Below are 6,000 nucleotides of genomic sequence, written 5' to 3' on the forward strand. Positions count from 1 at the left end.
TGCCTGTTTTCCCCTCTAGATTACATATGCATGAGAATCATCTCCAATCAAGGGGCGGTATGGAAAAGTGAATAGAGAGCCTGTCTTGGAGCCAGGGAGGCCTGGATTCAAGACCCATTTCTGACATAAATATTGTACAACCCTGGGCAACTCACTTCTTGGGCTCCCAGAAATTCAATAAGGCTATAAGTTGGAGAAGAGTTGCTGATCTAGTTGGTGACTTGTGAGGAAGCATTTGGGGTCCTCTAAGATGCCAAACTCTTTTGGCTGCTTCCTGTCAGGTGGTAGTTCAACTCATTAAATTAGATAGATGATGATAGATAGATAGATAGATAGATAGATAGATAGATAGATAGAGATAGATAGATAGATAGATGATAGATGATGGATGCAGACAGGCAGAAAGAGAGAGAGAAAGAAAGAAAGAAAGAAAGGAAGGAAGGAAAAAAGAAAGAAAGAAAGAAAGAAAGAAAGAAAGAAAGAAAGAAAGAAAGAAAGAAAGAAAGAAAGAAAAACAGCCCTTCTGATATGGCCAGTATTATCAGCACTGATGATTGGGAGAAAGGGCCTGTCTAGGGAAAGTGAGGACACATCTAGCATGCAGATTAAGGTGGAGGTGGGGGAGACAATGATTGATGAGAAGAGGAAGAGTAATCATTTTTTCCCCCCTGGGAAAATCACAAAACTTTGGTGTAACTTTGAGTATGCCTTAGCCAGCAGAGAGACTAACAACCTGAAGTGAATTAAAAATCCTCCAGATTAGTAGAAAACGAGTCCCTTGAGGGCTCCTGAATGAGGGGGAAAGTAAATGTCTTCCAGCTGTCGTTTGTGTCCCTTTTTGGATTCTTTGCTAGTAATTACCTCAGGTTCTCCCTATTTCTCCTTCTAGCAAAATACTGATAAGGGAGGATTTTTATGGAGTGAAAGACTTCCTTTACCCACTGTCACTCCTTTCTGCCCTGATACTTACATACGGAGCATCCAACTTTTTCTCTTATTACATCCCTTACAGGAAAGGGTACTATCATGCTCCATTTACTCAGTGGGACTCACATGCAATGCCTTCTACCAATATCCCCAAAGTACCTATTTGCATGGCTAGCCTTATTTCCTAATATAGCTGGTGGCATGTCCCAATCTCTACCTCAGTTCTGTATGATGGTGTGGCATGGGGGGCCCATAACTAAAGCCTGACACTATTTAAGTGGGTTCAGAACAGAAGGCAGTATCTCATTGTATCCAATATAGGCTTGTCAACATATCTTGGGTGGGGTGGGGGGCTATGATGGAGCAGCATAGACCCAGTCTACCAAATCCAAGGGAATGTCACTCCCTTCCCTGCCAACCTTCACCAGGAAGCCAAATGCAAAGGAAGCTTGTTTTTATGGATCCAGGTATATACAACTCTTCATTATAGCCAACTAAAAAGAGACAAAGGATAGTCCGTATCTAGGGCTTCTAAGTGTTGATTCAACTGGCTTTACAAACGTGGACTCCAGGCCAATGGAACTCCACAGCTGGGAGAAATGCCACACTGGCCCTATTGGACCTCTTGCCAACAGTGAGTTGGTTACTCCAATGTTACTTCAATGAGTCATCAGGTTCTTCTTCAAACTTACGCAGCCTCCCAAGCTTGGTGGTGAAAACACACTTGTGGAAGAAGTCATCCCCTTTGGGGAATGTAGTGGGGGTCATGATAGGGAAAGCCCAAGTCTCTCTTAGTACCTAGTTTCCTTCTTAGTTCTCAACCTCCTTCCTGTCCCATTCTCTTCCTTTATAGCCCCTATCTCAGCAAACCTTAAAAGCATTTTCCTTTAAGACCTTTAGAGAACTTCTCGCCTTCAGCCCGTTGTTCCAACCCCTCCTGCCCCCCATCAATACTGTTCCTTTTATATGTGTTGTTACTCACTCTGTAAGCTGCTATTTGCCTTCAGAGCAAAATACTTCAACAATAAAGGTGCATTGATATCTATTTTGAGTTATTTAATGCATAGATCACTTGCATTTTTAAAACAGTATTTTATTTTTTCCAATTACGTGTAAAGACATTTTTAAACATTCACTTAAAAAAAAGTTTGAGTTCTAAATTTTCTCTTTCCCTTCCTTAACATCCCTCCCTAAGATGATAAGCAATTTGACATAGGTTATGTATGTGCAATCATGTAAGATGTATTTCCATACTAGTCATATTATGAAAGAAACAGGCCAAAAGCAAAGAACCACAGAAAAAATAAAGTGAAAATAATATGCTTTTATCTTCATTCAGACTCCATAGTTCTTTCTGTGGGTGTGGTCAGCATTTTTCATCATGAGTCCTTTGGAATTGTCTTGGATCATCATATTGGTGAGAGGAGCTAAGTTGCTCATTGTTGCTCATTGCACAATATCACTGGTACTGTATGTTCTCCTGGTTCTGCTCACTTCACTTTGCATCAGTTCATGTAAGCCTTTTCAGGTTTTTCTGAAGTCTGACTGCTCATCATTTCTTATAACATAATAGCATTTCATTACTCATATACCACAACTTGTTCAGCCATTCCCCAATTGATGATCATCCCCTTAATTTCCAATTCTTTGCTACCACATAAAGAGCTGCTATAAATATTTTTTACATGTAGGTCTTCATCTCCTCCACCCCCCGCTCCTATCTTTTTTTTAATCTCCTTGTGATAGAGACCTAATAGTGGTATTACTGGATCAATGGGTATGCACAGTTTGATTGTCCTTTAGGCATAGTTCCAAATTGTTCTTCAGAGTGGTTGGATCAGTTCATAACTTCACCAACAGTGCATTAGTGTCCCAATTTTCCCACATCCTTTCCAGCATTTGTCATTTTCCTTTTCTGTCACATTAGCCAGTTTTATAGGTGTGAAGTGATACTTCAGAGTTGTTTTAATTTGCATTCTCTAATTAATAGTGATTTAGAACATTTTTTCATGTGACCATAGATAGTTTTAATTTCTGCCTGCTCATATCCTTTTGGAGAATGGTTTGTATTCTTGCAAATTTGACTTGGTTCTCTATATGTTTGAGAAATGAGGCCTTATATCACAGACACTTTCTCTAAAGATTGTTTTCCAATTTTCTGCTTTCCTTCTTATCTTGGTTGCATTGGTTTTGTTTGTTCAAAACCTTTTTAATTTAATATAAGCAAAATTATCCATTTTACATCTCATAATGCTCTATCTCTTGTTTGCTAATAAATTCTTCCTTTCTCTATAGATCTGACAGGTAAACTATTCCTTGCTCTTTTAATTTGCTTATGATAGCACCCTTTATGTCTAAATCATGTACCCATTTTGACCTTATCTTGGTGTATAATATAAGATGTTGATCTGTACCTAGTTTCTGCCATACTGTTTTCCAGTTTTCCCAGAAATTTTTGTCAAATAGTGAGTTCCTCTCCCAAAAATGGGGGTCTTTGAGTTTATCAAACACTGTATTGCTATGGTTATCTATGGTGTCTTGTGTACCTAATCTATACCACTGATCCACCACTCTATTTCTTAGACAGTACCAGATAATTTTTATGATTATCACTTTATAATATAATTTGAGATCTAGTACAGCTAAGATGCCTTCCTTTGCATTTTCCACTAGTTTCCTTGATATTCTTGACCTTTTGTTCTTCCAGATAAATTTTGTTGTTATTTTTTTCTAACTCTATTAAATAGTATTTGGTAGCTTGATTGCTATGGCACCGAATAAGTACATTAATTTCATCAGAATTATCATTTTATTATATTGTCTCTGCTTACTCATGAAGAACTGATATTTTTCCAATTTTCTAGATATGACTTTATTTGTATGAAAAATGCTTTGTAAGCGTGTTCATATAGTTCCTGAGTTTGTCTTGGCAGGTAGTATCCCAAGTTTTTTATATTGTCTACAGTTATTTTGAATGGAATTTCTTTCTCTTGGTACTGGACTTTATTAGTAATGTATAGAAATGCTGATGATTTATGTGGGTTTATTTTATGTCCTTCAACTTTGCTAAAGTTGTTAATTTTTTCAAATAGTTCTTTAGTTGATTCTCTAGGATTCTCTATACTATCATATCATCTGCAAAGAGTGATAGTTTTGTTTCCTTGTTGCCTATTCTAATCCCTACAATTTCTTTTTCTTCTCTTATTGCTATAGCTAACATTTCTAGTACACGATTGAATAATAGGGGTGATAATGGGCATCCTTGCTTCACCCTTGATCTTATTGGGAAGGCCTCTAGCTTATCCCCATTACAGACAATGTTTGCTGGTGGTTTTAGATTGATACTACCTATCATTTTAAGGAAAGTTCTATTTATTCCTACACTCTCTAATATTTTAAATAAGAATGGGTATTGTATTTTGTCAAAAGTTTTTTCTGTATCTATTGAGATAATCATATGATTTCTGTTGGTTTTGTTATTGATATGGTCAATTATGCTGATGGATTCCCTAATATTGAACCAGTCCTGAATATCTGATATAAATCCCACCTGTTCATAGTGTATAATCCTTGTAAGATATTGCTGTAATCTCTTTGCTAGTATTTTATTCAAAATGTTTGCATCAATATTCATTAAGGGAAATTGATCTATAGTTTTCTTTATCTGTTTTAGCTCTTCCTGGTTTAAGTGTCAGCACCATATTTGTGTCAAAAAAGAAATTTGGTAGGATTCCTTCTTTGCCTATGTTTTAAAATAGTTTACATAGTATTGGAATTAATTGTTCCTTAAATGTTTGGTAGAATTTGCTTCTGAACCCATCCGGCCCTAGGGATTTTTTTTCTGAGGGAGTTCATTGATGGGCTTGTTTGATTTTCTTTTCTAAGATGGAGTTATATAAATATTTTATTCCTTCTGGTAATCTAGGGGATTTATATTTTATAAATATTTATTTTGCTTACATTTTCAGATTTATTGGCATATAATTAGGCAAAATATTTACTAATGATTGCTTTAATTTCCTCTTCATTGGTGGTGAATTCACTCTTTCCTTTTTGATAATGGAAATTTGGTGTTCTTCTTTCCTTTTTTTAAAATCAAATTAACCAATGATTTATCTATCTTATTTGTTTTTTTTTCCATAAAACCAGCTCTTAGTTTTGTTTATTAACTCAATAGTTTTTCTTTTTTACTTTCAATTTTATTAACCTTACTATTGGTTTTCAGGATTTCCAATGTGGTGCTTAATGAGGGATTTTAAAATTTGTTCATTTTCAAGTTGTTTTTAATTGCATTCCAATTCATTGATCTGTTCTTTCTCTAATTTGTTGATGTTAAGAATTTAGAGAAATAAAATTTCCCCCAAATACTGCTTCGGCTATATCCCATAAATTTTGCTATGCTGTCTCATTGTTGTAATTCTCTTTAGTGAAATCATTTATTGTTTCTATGATTTGTTCTTTGACCCACTTATTCTTTAGGATTAGATTATTTAGTTTCCAATTGATTTTTAATCTCTTTCCACTGCCCTTTATTGAATGTAATTTTTAGTGCATTGTGATCTGAAAAGGCTGTATTTAATATTTGTGACTTTCTACATTTGATTTACAGATTTTTATGCCCTAATACATAGTCATTTTTTGTGTAGGTGTCAGGTACCACCGAGAAAAAGGTATATTCTATTCTATCCCCATTCAATTTTTTCCTAATGTCTGTCACATCTAACTTTTCTAAAATTCTATTCACCTCCTTAATGTCTTTTTTCTTTCTCTTCTTTATTTTGTGGTTAGATTTATCTGATTCCAAGAGGGGAAAGTTGAAGTCCCCCACTAGTATAGTTTTGCTATTTCCTCTTGTTACTCACTTAACTTCTCCTTTAAGAATTTGGATGTTACACCACTTGATGTTCAGTACTGATATCATTTTATTGCCTATGGCACCTTTTAGGAAGATGTAGTTTCCCTCCTTATCTCCTTCAATTAGACCTTTTTTTTTTTACTTTTGTTTTGCCTGAGATCATGATCGCTACCCTACTCCAGACTTTTATCTTTATTCTGTATGTTTGTCTCTCTGCT

Source organism: Phascolarctos cinereus, unplaced genomic scaffold (assembly GCF_003287225.1).
Source record: "Phascolarctos cinereus isolate Bilbo 61053 unplaced genomic scaffold, phaCin_HiC Scaffold_1;HRSCAF=81, whole genome shotgun sequence".
NCBI lineage: Eukaryota > Metazoa > Chordata > Mammalia > Diprotodontia > Phascolarctidae > Phascolarctos > Phascolarctos cinereus.